This window comes from Panthera leo, chromosome D2 (genome assembly GCF_018350215.1).
Source record: "Panthera leo isolate Ple1 chromosome D2, P.leo_Ple1_pat1.1, whole genome shotgun sequence".
Taxonomy (NCBI): domain Eukaryota; kingdom Metazoa; phylum Chordata; class Mammalia; order Carnivora; family Felidae; genus Panthera; species Panthera leo.
The window spans coordinates 56,670,286-56,688,862 of NC_056689.1; the positions used below are offsets into that span (position 1 = coordinate 56,670,286).

At 38.7% G+C, this 18,577-nt stretch overlaps 1 protein-coding gene across 12 annotated transcripts in view; it reads left to right on the forward strand.

The window, feature by feature from the left end:
* R3HCC1L (R3H domain and coiled-coil containing 1 like) overlaps positions 1-18,577 on the forward strand; it is a 108,823-nt gene that overhangs the window by 26,177 nt on the left and 64,069 nt on the right. The window lies entirely within an intron of this gene.

An 18,577-nucleotide genomic window follows, 5' to 3' on the forward strand; every position in this document is an offset into this window, starting at 1 on the left:
AGTCCCTGAACGCAGTGCTGACAATCTGTGAGGGCCTGTGAATCGTTGGGCAGCAGTTGGGGAAGACGGCCAGCAGAGTGAGGTGGTTGTGTGTAAGTTACAGAGGAGGTGGGAGGGGAAGAAATGAGAGAAGAGCAGGGCAACTCTGGTTCTGTGGGCAGTTGGAATGGAAGCTATTCTTGTTGGTGCTACTGAAACGATTGTGAAGTGAACAGCCAGAGGTTGTGTGTGAGGCGGAGGGGTTTGGTGGAGTAGAAAATTGTGTATTTCACTTTTCCTTTCAAGGTGTCAGTGTTGCATTCTGTCATCAAAACTGTAAGGCTGTGGGGTGTCTGGGTGGCTCAGTTGGGTGACTGACTTTGGCTCAGGTCATGATCTCACAGCCTGTGAGTTCGAGCCCAGCGTCGGGCTCTGTGCTGGCAGCTCAGAGCCTGGAACCTGCTTCGGATTGTGTGTCTCCCTCTCTCTCTACCCCTCCCCTGCTCACGCTCTGTGTCTCTCTGTCTCTCAATAATAAATAAACGTTAAAAAAAATTAAAAAAAAAAACTGTAAGGCTGCATGTTCTGTTGATGAGAGTGTGGATTGGATAAATTTAAAAATTTTGAAAAGACTAGAAATATCACTTCCTACCAGGAAATGAGACTATAAAAGTCAGGGTGATAGGGATGGGGCTTATCTTTTCCAGGAATTATTGTAATGGTAGGAAGGCCAGTTACCATATCGAGATCCCCAAATGACTGGGCCTTTATCTCAGACGAATATATATCCTGTTATTTATTTATATATTAGACCTTACATACACATACCATCAACTAGTGCTGTTTAGAACCACTTGGCCAGCCATGGCAGTCTTCATCAGACATCAGTACATGGGTTTCTGAATATTTCTGGGTTGTGGAATAGACTTTAATGTGGGGCGAGTTATGGTTCAGCCTCTGGCTCTAGCTAGACTAGTTTCTGTAAGTGTCTCCAAAATATCACTTTCTGACTTACTGCGTCTTCATATTGTTCAGTCTTCTTGCAATGTCTCCCTTCAATTCTCTTTCTCTATACCAGCTTATAAAGGCCTAACTCCAGTTCCACCTATTTTATTACATCTTCAACCATTCTAGGCCCTTACTGATATCTCTCTGGGTTTTTATCATTTACTGCTTTTCTCTTTACTTAGCTATCATATATTATTCTAAAACATTTTTTTTTTTTCTTGAGAGTGTGTGCTCGTGTGTGAGCAGGGAAGGGGAAAAGGAAGAGGGAGAGAGAGAATCTTAGGCAGGCTCCATGCCCAGCACAGAGTCTGATGGGGGCTCAGTCTCACCACTGTGAGATCATGCATGGCCCGAGCTGAAACAAAGAGTCAGATGCTTAACTGACTGAGTCTCCCAGGTGCCCCTAAAATGATAATTTGAAAAAAATATTTTATCTTCCCAATTAGATGGAGACAACTTAAAGGGGAGGCTACATTATTCATGTGGTTCAAACCATGTTATATTATTGTAGTCTTTATAATCTGTACTGTCCCAACATAGTATCTGTATCAGTACAGTATCTGCACTTAAAAAATATTTGACTCCGGGGCACCTGGGTGGCTCAGTCGGTTAAGCGGCCGACTTCGGCTCAGGTCGTGATCTCACGGTCCGTGAGTTCGAGCCCCGCGTCGGGCTCTGTGCTGACAGCTCGGAGCCTGGAGCCTGTTTCCAATTCTATGTCTCCCTCTCTCTGACCCTCCCCCGTTCATGCTCTGTCTTTCTCTGTCTCAAAAATAAATAAAGGTTAAAAAAAAAAAAAAATATTTGACTCCAAGAAAATGCCATTACCTATTGTTAGCTTTTACCAGTCTTTAACATTTATCTCTCTTTTTGTATCATAAGAAAAATAGATTAGAATTGCAGTTTTAGTACCTGAGTCATGTTTGTTCAGTACATCGTACTTCTTGGAAAAGCCTTCTGTAGTGCTCTCTACAGGCTTCCTGATTTTTAAAGGAACATTGCTCTGAAGAGATTATATTCTAAGTTAATTACAGTATTTATTCTTGAATCTCTAATTAGTAAGCTTTCAATCTGCATATAAGAGAAGCTCTTATTTGTTAATTATCTAATGTTTTCTTTGCCTACTTTGAAGTGTAACTTGGTTTAGTTTCTCAGTTTCTCACCAGCCACATTTGGCCTTCACGCTTGCTAGCATAGCTTCAAGGAGGGGGAGAGAGACACAGATTTGTAACTATATCTCTAACATAGGGATTCCACCTCCTTTACAATTGTTCTATTGCTATTGCACTTTTTTTGTCTTTTTAAGCTTTTCTCTGCTGTTTTACCCCATTTTTTAGGAGGCCTATATTCTAGTCTAGTACACTAGTTCAGGGACTTTGGAATCCTAACCAACGCTTGGAAGCTGTGCGATTTTAAGCAATTTAAGTTTCAGATTTCTCATCTGCAAAATTAAGATACCTAGCTACCTCTTAGTTTGTAGTTGGGATCAAATGAGATAATATAGAGGCACCTGGGTGGCTCAGTTGGTTAAGCGTCTGACTCTTGATTTCGGCTCAGATCGAGCCCCACATTGGGCTTTGCATTGACAGTGTGGAGCCTGCTTGGGATTCTTTGTCTTTCCCTCTCTCTCTGCCCTTCCCCTGCTCTTCTCTCTTGCTCTCTTAAAATAAATAAATAATTAAAAAAATGAGATAACATATATAACACTCAGCACAGATTAAGTCTGGTTGCTTCTACTTTGAAAATTTACTGTGTGGTTTATTAGCTTTAGTCTGTGAATCCTAAAGGGAAAGAAAGATCAAGTTTAATGCATGTCATGTTTGAGGTACAGCCCTCAAAGCGTTGTCAATTTCAACTCTGTTGTCAACTGTTATATATTGGGGATGAAATCCAGATAGATCAGTAGAGGAACTAATTTCTAATAAGTCTAGAAATAACAGACCAACCTCCAGATGTCTGGTAAGGGACATACGTTTTAGGAGGGAGTTTTTCCTTCTCTCTCCCCCCTGCCACCAGGTATATATGTGGAATAAGAAGCAGAGCTTTCTCTCCACCTTTCTATTACATGTTATATTGCTGTTGTGTTCAGTTACATTACAACTTTGGTCTGTATTACTGCCTTTTGAGTTGGTCAGTAATAGGTGCACTAACATTAAACTGGGAATAGTTAAGTAGGTGAACTACCGGGATACCATGTTAGTGGAGTGTGAAAGAGGCTAAGCTACGGACTGTTTCCCAGCCTATAAAGCGTGAAATCAGTTGGTGCCGATGCATGGTGACTGTAGTCACTGGAGTGTAAAATAACTTGAGGACATGAATTGTGTTTAGTTGTGAGAAAAACCTTTTCATGCCATAATTTGTTTATGTATTTTGGCACCCCCAGGATCCTGCTGGAATCATGCATCCTATATCTTTCATTGTCTTAATACTCAGATTTCTCATGGAATGTTTCTTCATTTATGCAAACCATATTCTTGTCCAATTGCATGCAGAGATGCAGAGGCTGTAAATCTCCAGATTTATACTAAAGACTAATACTAAAATACTGTAACTATTATATTCTGTTAAAGATGACATCTGAAAATACCATCTTCTATAGGGATTTGGTGTACCAGTTTCTTCTGTTTGGAAACTCAGATTTGAAGTGCACTCTACATTCTGCTTTGAAGCTTCCTCCAGTCTAAGAATTGTGTTACCAGTTTCACTGGTTGCTATTCCCATGTTCACATGTGTCTCTGGAGAAAGAGAAGTATGTAGAGAAGGATAATGTTTTCAAATGGTTGGGGGAGTTGGTAGGAAGAAGTATAGCGATTATTCTTATGGGGAATAGAAGAGAGGGAGTTTCTCTCCTGACACCTGGTGAGGTTCTTCACCATATGGTTTTGAGGGTGAGGCAAGGTGAATGAGGAAGTTTCAGAGACTATAGTGAATTATTATTGTCAGCACTTTTAAGTCTGGAAGGTTATTGGAAATAGGCATGCCATGAAAGCATTAAAGTTCTTTCATTCTTACCCTTGTTGGTTTTACTGTTTTACTTCAGCGGTCTTTGAACTCTGGTGCTTTGTATTTATACATTCTAAGCAAATTGTGAATATTTATGAAATTAATACATTATTGTGAGACACCATCCTGCTGAATGTCAAGCAGTGAATTGTAGCAGTTAAATGCAGGGACTTTGAAGTCTTAACTGACACTCAAAACTGTGTGATCTTAAGTTACTTAAGCTTCAGATTTCTCATCTGTAAAATTGGGATAATAATAACTACTTCATAGTATTATAGTTGGAATCAAGTGAGATCTTTCATACACACACACATATATATAAATGAAACACTTAGCATAGTCCTTGTCACATGGCAAACACTCATTAAGTGGTAGCTGGGTTTTTCTTCCTCTGCTACTACTTTTGGTACTACTCTACCACTTCTTTGGTTTTGCTTGTAGGGCCTAAACTTTCATGCAACAGAAAACATAATTAGATACGGTTCATAGCAGCAGATTGTGAAGAATATGTCATTGTTCTCTTAGACATGGCTTAATAGATCTTAACCAAATAGAAGCTCTATAAAAAGACTTTTTTCATGAAAGGAAAGGATCGTTATTATGTTGACTTAAGATAGCTTTGCAAATGAATGTAAAAAATTATTTTAAAATATATTTGGTTAATGCAAATAAAACAACCTATGAACTTAGGGAGTTTATAGGAATAAAATAAGAGTTCAAAGTATTGTCATTTCTTATTATTCACTTAAAACAAGCCATCTTTTCTGAGGAAGTGCCTTTTTCAAAATTAGTAAGAGAAATGTGTGTCTGGTGTTAAGAATAGTTGTAATAGAGATCTTGCCCAGTGTATGAGGCACATTTTTGTGGGAATGGGATGGAAAGTCTTTCTCATCATCTTATACTAATAGAAATGAGCATTGGTATGGATAATGTATTTGGTTTTGGTCTGCATTATGTGATTATTTTTGTAGCACAATTAACTTCCTGATTAAAGTTTGTCCAGCTGGTATATCCAGAACTTATACTGACTGAAAAACTGGGTAAGGCAACTATGATGGTGATAAAACTACTAGTTTTAGTTGATAGGAGACCTGGGTTCTTGTCTCAGTTCCTACTCAAATAACTGTAAGTCTCAGATAAATTCCTCAACCAATTCCTTATCTCTCTGTCTTCCTTCCTTCCTTCTTCCTTCCTTCTTCCTTTCTTCCTTTTCCTTCAAAAAATTTCTTTTCATGTTTATTTATTTTGAGAGAGACAGAGAGCAAATAGGGGAGTGACAGAGAGAGACAGGGAGAGAGAGAATCCCAAGCAAGCTCTGAACTGTTGGCACAGAGCCTGACACTGGGCTGGGTCACATGAACCGTGAGATCATGAACTGAGCAGATGAAGAGTTGGATGCTTAACCGACTGAGCCACTCAGGCACACCAGTTTTCTCATCTTTAAAATGAGGTGATACCACATGATTTTCAAACGTCTTTTTCAGCTCTAAGCTTTTGGCTATGTATGGAGGTGGCTTGGCAATCAGGAAATAGAGCAATGACACATTTTGGCCACCAGACAGACGGTAAAGTCCAGTCAGTCAACTTGTGCTATGTATTTGACAAGAATGTAGCATCCTTGCAAACGAGGTCACATTACTCTTCTATCCATTTAGTTTAAATAAGTTATGGAGCTTCTTGCTTTTCTGATTCTAGTTGGGTTGAATATCTTTCTGCTTTTGTTATTTTCAACCTTCTAGATAGGACTGGGACAAGTACATAAAGAAGGGAGAAGAGTAGAGGTTTATAGTTGTCAGGGATTCATTTAATTTTGTTCTCCAAGATAGCGAGTGGCTCTCGGATGACCTGTGGGCAGTTTTCATGGGAGGCGCAAGAGTGTGGGTGACCAAATTTTAATTTGTGGTCACCTTCCCCCAAAATACACCTGGCACACACACAAATGACACTCAACCCTATTTATCCCCACTCTCTCTGAAATCATAAAAATGAAAATGAAATGTCTGAAAAATAGAATGAGCACAGCACTTTTAATTAAAACCTAGATTCCAGCCGTTCTTTGTCACTTAATATCTATTTAGCCATGGCCATCACAACCTCGGATCCTTAGTTTCCTTATTTGGAAAATTAAGATCTTGAATTCTGACTTACGCAATCCTTTTCGGTAATGTAATTCTGAGATTCTGTAAAGAAGATTCTTTAATGTTTATGTGAAGGGCAGTGATATTTTTGATACAGCATTATAATTAAGTAGTATCGGTGCTGTTAAGGCATAAATATTAAAGTATTAAAGTTAGCTACCATAAGAGCAAGAAGAACAACACTCTACTGAGACATTTTTATAACCCCACAAACAAATAAAAACAAATTCTCTAGAGTGCAGACTCAGGGTGCAACAAGTCAATCGAAAGGGGCCATACTAGGCGCCAGGCCAACCTGATTTGGGGTATAGTTGATAACGAAGCATTCATAGGAGAAGTCATTTGGGGATAAGTGAGCTTGAAAAAAGAGGACATCTATATCACAGAGGGAAACTATATCAAAAAGCTGGAGTCAGAGTCCATTTCTTCCAGTCACACAAGTGGAAATAACTTTGATACTTATATGTCCAGTTATATGAGTCTGAGTTGCTGTCTGAGAGCACTGGATAATGTGGAAGGAACAAAGGGGGCATGGGGCCCAAATAGACTAGTTCAGATGAGTGTCTAGAAGGCGACAGAGCAAATGGATACAGGAGTGTGCTTGAAAACAGGCAAGGATTAGTACTTACACAAGAGAGTGAAGCCAGCAAGGCAGACCGGATAGAAAGAGAATTTTAGGATTATGAGCAAAAGCCAAAATTTTAACTTGTCCAGGGTTTAAGCACCATCCTTGGTGTTGGTAGACAGGGTCTGCTTGGTCTATCCACAGCTCCACACATTTGAGGCTAGTGATTATGTCACTGACAAACTCTACATGGTTTGTATGGTTCTGATGGCTTTACATTCAGCTGGATACACATATTCACAGATCTGCTCACTAATACTGCGGAATTCATTACACAGAACTGGCTAGTAAAAAATTTGGCAGGCAAACTAGCTTTCAGAGTGCTCTTAGGAATGGAGCCCAGCTGTTCCCTTTGGGCTTTGAGCTGTTGGAATTCATTGGGTTAGCAGCTAGAAAGAATGAAACTGTAACATTTTTAGCCTAGTTCATGACAGCAAAGCAGAGGTGTTAGAATTTCTGTTCTAGAGGTTTACACTGCAAGTAACTTAACCTGATTGTGTGTCTTAATATTACTGGGCTTCTGACCGCTGAAATATGGCTTGGATCGATGGTGGTTTGGAGAAAGTAGAAAGAGGGCTATCCATCATTCGGAGGCTCCATAGAAGCTGCCTGATAATGCTGCTTTCACCAAGCAGCCATCTGTCCATCCATCCATCAGTAGGATGAAATGAGATTTAGCGGAACAGGCAGCCGTAACTCTGAGACACTTTCTGACCAACAATTGCAGCCCTGGCCTGAGTCTGACCACAAAGCACAGCACTGGGGTTTGGCGGGATGTGGCAGCAAGTGCAGTCTCATTCCCGTCAGTGCAAAGCCTAGAATGTGTTCAGTATGAGGCCAGAGCCCAGCCATACTTCACATACAAAATTTGATAAACTTGGGATGACCAGCAAATAGTAATTTTCATCTCCGTACTGTTTTATAAGTTGAACAGTCCTTTTGATGGAGAGTTTTTTGTTTGACTTGGAGAGGAAACAGAGTTAAGACCTGATTTCATTTTGCTGGAATCCCACCACAGTGTAACCTTTAACCTGTATCTTATATTGGTGGAATGCTCTGTAACTGCTAATGAATCAGGACGACCACCTTTCGAGAACACTGGGTGCTTCTGGCAATTCCCAGTTTGTCATGGTAATGAGGGAGAAGTCTAAATTAAATTGAAGTATAATTCAATGATTTTATTTCATACAAATTCTTTTTCCTATTAAGCTGAAATTTGTACCTAGGTTATTAGGTAGCAGAAATTGAATTTTCTTACTCTTACTTCTCTCTGCATTAGTGGTGTTGATATGAAGAAAAGAAAAGAAAATATGGACAGGAAAATGGGTAAAAGACTAGAAGCAAGAAGCTGGATTGCCCATAAAATGGATAGTCAGGTTCTGAGTAATTGAATATTAACTGTTGTCTTCTTGATTCCCCTGCTTTTCCAGGGCACTGAGCCTTCTAAGAGCCTCTTGGTTGGTACAGATCTTCCTTGACTTATGATGGGGTTATGTCCCAATAAACCCATCCTGAGTTGAAAATATCGAAAGTTGAAAATATGTTTAATATACGTTACTTACTGAACATCATAGCTTAGTATGGCCTGATTTAAATGTCCCTATTTGTATTAGCCTGTAGTTGGGCAAATCGTTTAACACAAAGCCTATTTTATAATGAAGTGTTGAACATAATAAGGTGTTGAATATCTCATGTAATTTATTGAATACTGTACCGAAAGGGAAAACAGAGTGGTTGTTTGGGTGCAGGGTGGTTGCAAGTATACCAGTTGTTTATCCGTGTGATGGCGTGGTTGGTTGGGAGCTGTGGCTCACTACTCCTGCCCGGCATCACTAGAAAGTATTGTACCGCGTTGTGCTAGCCCAGAAAAGATCAAAATGCAAAGTATGGTTTCTACTCGGTGCATATGTGTTTGCACTGTTGTAAAGTTGAAAAATTGTTAAGTCCATCAAACCATTGTAAGGCAGGGACTGTGGGTATAGCTGTGTGCTCATGTTGCCTGTCCTGGTACCTTTCCTACCATGGCCAGCTTCCTTGCCTGTTTTCTTGCAGTGGTCACTTCAGACCTCAGTTCCTGCTCTTTGTTCTGAAGCCTTGCTTTTCATTTCAGATTGGGGGAGGGGTCAGGGGAGTCTAATGTACCGGAGATGCCTCGGAAATGAGAGCCTTGGATGAATTCCTGGGCCTATTGATCCACCGGCAGTTTATGCATCCTGACATTCATAATCTCAGTAGGCTGCTGATGTTCCTGATTAATGGGCCCAGGGGCTGTCCATCCGTCACTTCACATTAATTACTGAAGAGGTGTTTTTCCAGTGATTTACCTGACAGCGGGCTGTGATAAATACCTCTAAGCAGAGTGGGCAGTGATTAATCATGGGGCCACACCCCTCCCCCCACTTTCCCTTCCCCCTAACCACAGGCCAGCACTGGGACCTGACCAAAGAGTGCCCCCTCCCCATAAGCTATCTATCTCCATAATTGCTTGTGGATGCATATTTATTGGGGCAGTGGACCTGGCAGATAGCATTCTAGAATTTTTGCCAAAGATGATGAAAAATAAATCTTCCCAGTAGGAAGAGTAACTAATATGTTTTTACATGGGGCAGAAAAGTATATATATTGCCCACCTACTCTGCATGTGCTCAACACTGTGGTAGTTGCTCTGTGAGCTTTAAAGGGAGGAGAAAGTACAGTTTTGATTTTCGTGATTTTCATAGTCTATTTAGGGAGAATCTGTGAACACATGAGAAATTAGAGAACATTTCAAGGCACTAATATAATCTTTGGAGAATTGGGATAGAACTCCAGGGTTTCAGTTCTTACTTTGGCCTTAGAAAATGAAATTTAATAAAATACTTGAATATTGAGTATTTTCCATGTGTTGGGCACTTCATTCAACCCTGGAACTACGGAGGTGAGTGTGATGCAGCACAGAGCTTGGGGAGCAAAGTCTAGTGCCCTGGGCTTCAGTTTCTCAAGCTTTAAAATAAGCTTTTCTGGGAAGTTAAGTATTTTAAATTAATTTACAATTAATTAATTTAAATTTAAAATGATTTAAAATTACTTTAACTTCCACATTAATTTTTTTCTTGGAATATTTATTGAGTACTTGTGTTCCTGGAGATAGAAGAAGCAGGTGAAAAATAGCATTTGCTCTCAGGAACCTCTGTTACAGAGGTGACAGTCATAAGTGAAACATGTAAAGAAGAATATAAGGTAGTATATAATGTCATGAATACCATAGGTATGAATGCACATGAATTCACAGATAGGTGAAGTCAATGTGTCTTCAAATAGTTAAACGGAAACACTGGACTTGAGATAAGCCTTTTGAAGGAATAGTGACTAGGAGGTACTTTTAAACTGAGGCAGTTCAAAGAGAGCATTTGAGAAATTGGTGTGAACAGATCATGAGGCTATCCAGTGTAGAATGGAGGATGTGTGTCTGAGGTAATAGAAATATGATTAGAACGGTAGAGTGACACCATATTGTGTAGAACCTTGAATGCCAGTTAAGATGAATTTATATCTTGTAAACTCTAGTGAGTCACTAAGGTTTTGAGCAAGGGATTTTGAAAAAAAAAAAAAAAAAAAAAAGGTGTGTTTTAGTAAAAAAAGTATTATATATTGATGTGCATAACATTGTTTGGAATTATCAGAGTATCTTAGGATATTCTCTGTGTCCTCTCTTCTAAAGTTGTTCGGAACAAAACTGTCCAGATGAAAAATATAGTTCAGTGGGGCACCTGGGTGTCTCAGTCAGTTAAGCATCTGACTTCGGCTCAGGTCATGATCTCACAGCTCCCATGAGTTTGAGCCCCACATCAAGCTCTCTGCTGACAGCTCAGATCCTGGAGCCTGATTCCTGTTCTGTGTTTCCCTCTCTCTCTGCCCCTCCCCCGCTCACGTTCTGTCTCTCCTTCAAAAAATACATAAACATTAAAAAAAATTTAAAAATATATATAGTTCAGTATATCTCCCTGAGTGCAATGCATAGATTGTCTGGTTTGGTTATACATAGAGAGTCGATAATAGAGTTGACAAAGGAGACTAAGTTTTACAGTCTTTAGTCATGCTAAGTTGAGTAAGTCAGTGGTAGTTTTAAGAAATGACTGTAGAATTAAATTAGGAAAGACTGTAGCCTCAAGTTTTAAGAAACAAATTGATCTTTAGTCTTACTAATATAACTTCATTAAGGTTGTGCTAATTACTCACTGACTTCTTAAAGCCAAGAATAGAAATTAAGGAGCCAGTGCTGTCATCTATATTTTGGTATGAATTTCTAGGGGATGTGATTTTTTTTTTCTTTAATAAAATTAAGATATAATTTTACATGCCATAAGAAAATTTACTTTTCTTAGAGTATATTGTATGAATTTTGACAAAAGCATGTAGTCCTGTAACTCCCACACAATTAAGATACAGAAGAGTTCCATCATTCTAAATATATGATGGAAGAATTCCATCGTGCCCTTTTGTAATCAACCCCTCATCTGAACTCGAGCTTTTGGCACCTATTGGTATATTTTCTGTCCCTCAAGTTTTGCTTTTTTCAGAATGTCTTATAAACGGAATTGTATTTCCCTAGTAATAAATGATGTTGAGCATTTTGTGGTGTGCCTATTTGCCGTTTTTATATCTTCTTTGGTGAAGTATTGTTCAAATTGTTATAGGATATTGAGTTTTGTGTGTCTGTTGTGTATTCTGGATAAAGGTCTTTATCAGATAGTCATTTTGCAAATATTTTCTCCCAGTCAGTGATTTGTCTTTTCATTCTCTTCACAGTGTCTTTGAAGAACAGAAGTTAAATTTGCTGAAGTCCAGTTTATTGATTTAAACATTTTTTTCTTATTTATGGATCGTATTTTTGGTGTTGTATCTAATAAATCTTTGCTTAACCCAAAGTCAAAAAGATTATCTCCTATGTTTTCTTCTAGTAGTGTTACAATTTTAGGTTTTATATTTAGGTCTGTGATTCATTTTGAGTTAGTTTTGTATGTGGTGTGAGGTATGGATAGAAATTATCTTCTTGTTATCAGTAGGAAAATTTTAATTGTTTTAGCACCATTTATTGGACAGACTCTCCTTTTACCATTGAATTTCCTTTGTACCTTTGTTGAAAATCAATTGATCATATACGTGTGGGTCTGTTTCTGGATTCCCCCCTCCCCCCCATTCTGTTGGTCTGTATATTTACCCTTTCTCCAATACCACACTGGTTTAATTACTGTACTTTATCGTAAGTTTGACATAAGGTGGTGTAAGTTGCCTTAACTTTGTTCTTTTTCAAAATTATTTGGGCTATTCTAGTGTCTTTGCCTCTCTGTATTTGTTTTAGAATGAGCTTGTTAATTTCTATAAAATTCCTTCTGAGATTCTGATTGAAATGTAAAGATAGTTTGGAGAGAATTGACATCTTAATATTGAGTTTTCCTATTCATGAACTTTATTTAGATATTCTTTGCTTTCTTTTATCAATGTCTTACAGTTTTCAGCATAGATTCTACATATATTTTGTTAGATTTATACTTAAGTATTTCATGTTTTTGAGTGCTGTTGTAAATGGTACTCTTTACATTTTTAATTTTTATTTGTTCATTGATAGCATATAGAATTACTACTTGTATCCTGTTACTTTGCTAAACTCACTTATTAGTTCTAGTAACATTGTTGTAAATTCTGTAGGATTTTAATTGTAGAAGGTTATGTCTGCAAAGACAGTTTTCTTTCTTTCCAGTCTGGAAAGACTTCTTCTTCTTCTTTTTTTTCCTTGCCTTATTGCATTGGCTAGAACCTTCAATTTCGCTGTTGAGTAGAAGTGGTGAGAATGATCATCCTTACCTATTTTTTTTAAAATTTTTTTTTTAACGTTTATTTACTTTTGAGACAGAGAGAGACAGAGCATGAATGGGGGAGGGTGAGAGAGAGAGAGGGAGACACAGAATCTGAAACAGGCTCCAGGCTCTGAGCTGTCAGCACAGAGCCCGACGCGGGGCTCGAACTCACGAACCGCGAGATCATGACCTGAGCCGAAGTCAGACGCTTAGCCGACTGAACCACCCAGGTGCCCCCTTTACCTATTTTTTGATTTTAAGAGGAAAGCAGTTGATTTTTCACCATCAAGTGTGATGCAAGGTAGATGTTTTAATCAGCTATTCATTTTTGGTTTTTTTGTGGATATCCTTTATCAAGGTGAGGAAATTCACTTTTTTGTTCCTAGCTTGCTGACGGTTTTATTAGTCTGTTGTTATGGGAAGAGGAGTTTTATTAGCCTGTTGTTATGTCTTGTTATAACAAAAACGTTACGGCATTTTTGGTGGTTTGGTTCAGTCTCAGTTTTGAGTAGATACTTTCCCCTGATCTCAGGAGTGGGGCTTTTTCAGTAACCTTGCCTCGATTTGAGGGGTAGAGGTGTTTTTGTTTTGTTCACTTCTTGTTTTGTTTATTTTACCTACCTGCAGTGGGCCTTCACCTGCTGCCTCAGGGCAACAGGATTTGCTTCCTTTCCCCAGCCTTACTTAATTTCTTTCATGTAGGGGAGATAGGCAAGAAGGATCTAGGTACTTTTCCCCCATGAACTCTTATTTCTTTCTCCCAAGTCTGCACCACAAGGCTGGATTTAGACTTCTCTGTCTCTTGCTTAGTCCTTAGTCTTTCTTTTGAGCCTCTGAAGTCTGTGGGAAAGATTCTGTGAGGGGGTGAGAGTTCACCTCGTTTCTGTGTTTGCTAAGGGTTCTGTCTTCTCGCAGTCCACATTTGGCCTTTAGCAATTTTTAAAACATTTTAACTGAGTTCTTCATACTGGCTTTTATGGTGTCCATTGTTTACTACAGCTAAGGAAGGATTCATGTTCCATCTCTTCTTGAGGACCCTGTCTTCTCTCCTTAGATTTTGGGTTAGTTGCTTGTCCCAACTTGCTTCTCTGATCTTGCTTCTCTGATGAGCTCAAGAAAATTTGTGATTGTGCACATTTTCCACCTTTGTTTGTTTGTGTTAAGATGGAAATGACATTCTCCATCTTTCTACATCATAATCAGTGTCCAGAAGTTCTGTTTATTTAAGGATGTGATTTTGACATGGGATTCTTTTGTTGATCAGAATACCATTTAAATCTGTCCTTTTCAATTTCTACCCCCCAAATTGTTATTTTTGTTTCTTCTTTCATTCATTCATTTTACCCAAACAAAAAAATTGTTTTTGATTCTGTGCTATATGTCCAGGCACTGTACTAAGTGTGGGGGGATACAGTGATGGACAAGGAGACGTAATTCCTTCTATAATGAACATACAGTGCAGTGGTAAAGACCAGACAACTAAAGAAGTAATTGTAATCAAATATAAGAGCTGTAACAGGAGTGGTGTATGGCAAAGGTCTAATCTAAAATGATTAAGTAAAGCTCTCAAGGAAACAATGAATAGAGGCCTAAAGATTACGTAGAAATTAGGCAAAGTTGGTTAGGCTGCAGGGAAGTAGACTAGGTAGAGGGAAGAGATTGTGTAGAGACTAAGATGAACCCTGCCCCCACCCCCCAAGCGAATAGTGTGGAGAGTTCAAGAATCTCGAAAGAAGTTTGATGTGGCTGTATGGCATATAAGGACAGAAGTGACAAAAGTTAAGAGAAACTCATTGGGAGCCAGGTTAAAGTGTCTTGTAAAGGGGCATTTGGGTGGCTTAGCCTGTTAAGCGTCCAACTCTTGTTTCAGTGCAGCTCACGATCTCTTGGTTCTTGGGATCAAGCCCCACTTAGTGCTCTGTGCTACAGTGTGGAGCCTGCTTGGGATTCTCTCTCTGCCCCTCTCCCATGTTCATACGCATATGTGCGCGCTCTCTCCCTCTCAGATATTAAAAGTCTTATAAGCCATGTTTAAAAATTGATTTTATCATAAGAATGATGGGGGGGGCATCTGAGTGGCTCAGTTGGTTAAGCATCTGACTTCAGCTCAGATCATCATCTCACAGCTTGTGGGTTCAAGTCCTGCATCGGGCTCTGTGCTCACAGCTCAGAGCCTGGAACCTGCTTCGGATTCTGCGTCTCCATCGCTCTCTGGACCCCTTCCCTGCTCACGTTCTGTGTCTCTCTCAAAAATAAACATTAAAGTTTTTTTTTTTTTTTATTAAAAAAAAATGATGGGAAGTCATTGAAAGGTTTTAGGGAGGGGGATGCCTGAGCAGCTAATTGTAAGGGTCATTCTTGATGCAAGGTGAAGAATGAATGGAAAGGAAGCAACACAGAGAGACTGGTTAAATGGGTTTTTATAATAGTCTAGGCATTTGTGTGAGTGAGTTTAACCTAGAGTATCTTCAGGGATGGGGAAAACCAGACAGATGAAAGAGATACTCAGGTGTAAAGATCAGTGGAACTTGTCAAGTGATTGAATATAGATAGAGAAGACTTTTGAGGTATATCCAGTAAAAGTCTTGGTATGTTTCTGCAGGACCTTCAGATTTTCTTTTTCCCTAAGAGAGAAAGCAGGAAGAAAAGATACTTGGTTTACTTTAATAAATACCACCATTCATGGCCCATGATTCAAAATTCATTGAGGTTGTGGGTGGAAGTCAGTCAGAAAAGAAGAAAAGGAGAAAAGGAAACAATGTGTAAGCTGTGGTGAATAAAGTTAGTTCTTTTCCCCCCGATTGTTTTTGAGAATTGAGAAAACCAGAAGACAGTTTGATTTCTTCACTGTTAATGTTTAGCCTGTTGGCACATAAACAAATAAAATCTGCAAACTGGCTTCCTTGCTCTTTTGGAACAAAAATAGTGTATAATCGATCTTCTGAAAGAGCTGTTCATGCAGAGAGAAATTTACTATATTTAATCACGTAATTTCCTTGTTTTTCCCAGATGTTTTTACTCAACATTTAGTGTGGTAAATACTACAAAAACCTTTAGAACTAGCATTAGAGAGGTCAAGTCTTCTAAGACTCCAGTGTCACCAAGGTAGTGACCTTTACTACCAACAGTTGTGGCAAATTTTATACAGAACACGGTGGATGCCAACAGTGTTTTCATGGTATTGGAGCAGCAAAGTCTTAAGTTTTAGAAAAGGGAAAGTTAGTGATAAACAGCCCCTGTATGATTCAAGATTTCACTGGTTAGGATAGGAAGGTATGTGTAGAGCTCATGAAGGTAAACAATTTTCCTTATTTTACTTCTCAGAATGATGAAGTTAAAAATAATATGGTGTGTTATCACAATGTTAATAGGCAGTGGGATTCAGAAAATTCAGAGCTGTTTTGATGAGGATATGCTATGGGGTGCAGAGTTTTGAGCAGTTATTTCAGTGCTTGAATATCAGTCAAAGCAAGGTTTCAATTCTAGCTCCAATACTTACTAGCTAGATGTGCAACCTTAAGTCTTAGTGGCTTTATTTGTGAAATGGTAATAGTTGTACATACCTCAAGAACTTGTTTATGATTGTTAAATGAGATAATGTATATCAACACTTAGCATAGTACTTCATTCATTGACTTCTTTTGTGCAGCACAAATTTAAATTATGTTGCCATGTATAGTTCTTTAAACCCAACATATTAGAAGGTTTTTGTAATCTCAGAAACATTCATAGTCTTAGTGCTTTTTAGTGTTTCTCATAATTGGAATAATCCGTATGTTAACTGTAAAAATGAGTAATACTTACAAAATAGAGGGCATCATTTCTTTGATGGTGGTAGTAGTACATTGTGGTATGCAGGAATGAACTGGGTTTGGAGGATAGGCCTTTAACCTGGCTCTGGTTTAATTTTGCTCTCACTGTTAGTTTGCATATAAGATCTCTTTCTGTAAATAGAAATGTGCATGTGTCATATACAAGTTAAGAAAGGTGAAAGGTCTGTTCAGTAGGAAATTAGCTAATGAATTGAATTTAAAAATAGCACAATGATAAAGAATTCTTAACTTTCATTGAGAGTACACATACTTTCACGTATTCAGAGTCTCAAATTAAGGAGAAACATCCAGATTAGTACTACTTTGTGTTAGGAACATTTATTGTTCTATGCATTTATTTACCTATCATTTATTGAATGCCATCCATTGCCAGGAATGGTGCTGGGCACTGAGGATCTAACATTGATAAGGCTTTTCTTGGTTTCAAGGAGCTCAAAGTATCATTGAGAGTCAGGTGCGCTAATAATAGTTTGGTATGGCAGCAGGGAGCAGAAAATACCTACCCCACATTTACTCAGGGAATGTTTATTGAAATTTGCAACGTGCAGCAGGCATTCAGAGAGATCATTTAGGGCTGCATCTTAAAAAGAACAGTCATCCTTGGCAAGTAGATCTTCAAAGGGTAATGGAGAGTCTTGGATTTGGACTCCCTGTAGAATAGGCACAGTGTAATTTCAGACAAGGCTAGACCCCTGACAACTTCCTGGTCAGCTTTGTCGACCCACTGGTGCTCCTCTGACTTTTCACTTCCATGACTCAATTTTGTTTTTTGGAGCAGCTTTTGAAATAGTGAAAGGAGGTAGTTAAGGCTTCTGATCTCCTAGACATCAGCTAATCGATGCAGTTATCCCTAATGATTTTTTTTTTCCCCAGGGACTTGTCAAAGATATTAAAGTGGAGGGTACTAAACACACTGGGTTTTTTATATTGTCATAAGGCAGCAAAGCATATTGCCAAGAGAGTTAGGAGCACACACACTGGAGTCAGATAATCTACATTAGAATCAGCCACATTCTAGTTCTTTGGCCTTCGATATATTAATTAACATCCCCTTGGCTAGGTTTTCTCATCTGTAAATTTGGATTTGTAATAATACTGCTTTGTAAGGTTTTTGGGAGGGTTGAGTGAGGATGTTACTATTATGCCTATCGTCAAATAAGCAAATAATATCTGATCAGGGGCCAAAATAGGCATCATAAAGTTCACATATTAAAGTTCGTACACTTTGCTCAAATAAGAGGCATCTCCGATCCTTACTTACAGCTTTTATTCTTATTTTTTTTTTTTTTTTAATTTTTTTTTTCAACGTTTTTTATTTATTTTTGGGACAGAGAGAGACAGAGCATGAACGGGGGAGGGGCAGAGAGAGAGAGGGAGACACAGAATCGGAAACAGGCTCCAGGCTCCGAGCCATCAGCCCAGAGCCTGACGCGGGGCTCGAACTCACGGACCGCGAGATCGTGACCTGGCTGAAGTCGGACGCTTAACCGACTGCGCCACCCAGGCGCCCCTTTTATTCTTATTTTGTATATACTTTGAACAATGGAATTTACAGCACTCATTATATTGAAAGAAAGAAAAATGCTTAGAGTGGCAAGAAGTGACAGGTGGAGAAGAGACAGAAACAATAAAAACAGGTGTACTGTACTAAAAAACAGTTATCTGGAGGTCACAATATAGTTGTGTTGTGTGTGGGCTGAGAACAGCCTTTCACAATGAATAAGGCCTTTCTGTGTTACTTTATATATACACGGCCAGTTTAGCAGTTTAGATAATGCTTTCCATTAATGAATCTGTTTCCTGTATACCTTTGAGTAAGGTCTATGTAAGGTGCCCTGAATGAGTGTCTACTTGGTTGGAAACTTACTTTTTCAGTCCAGGTGTGTTAAAAGAAGGTGTAGAGTAATCGCTTCAACTATAGGTACTAATGTCACAAATTACTGTCTTTATTCTGTTAATTTGAAATGTAACCTATATTTTGTAAGCCCGGTATTCAAACCAGAAGTGAGAATAAACCTTCAAGTGGATGTAGGAATTATTTTGTGTTTTCAAGTATAAAATATGTCATTGTATTAACTAGTGCAAGTGCATTTACGGAAGGATGCGTTAAGAAAACTACAGCAGCAGCAGTTGTGGTTCATTAGCAGATTTTAT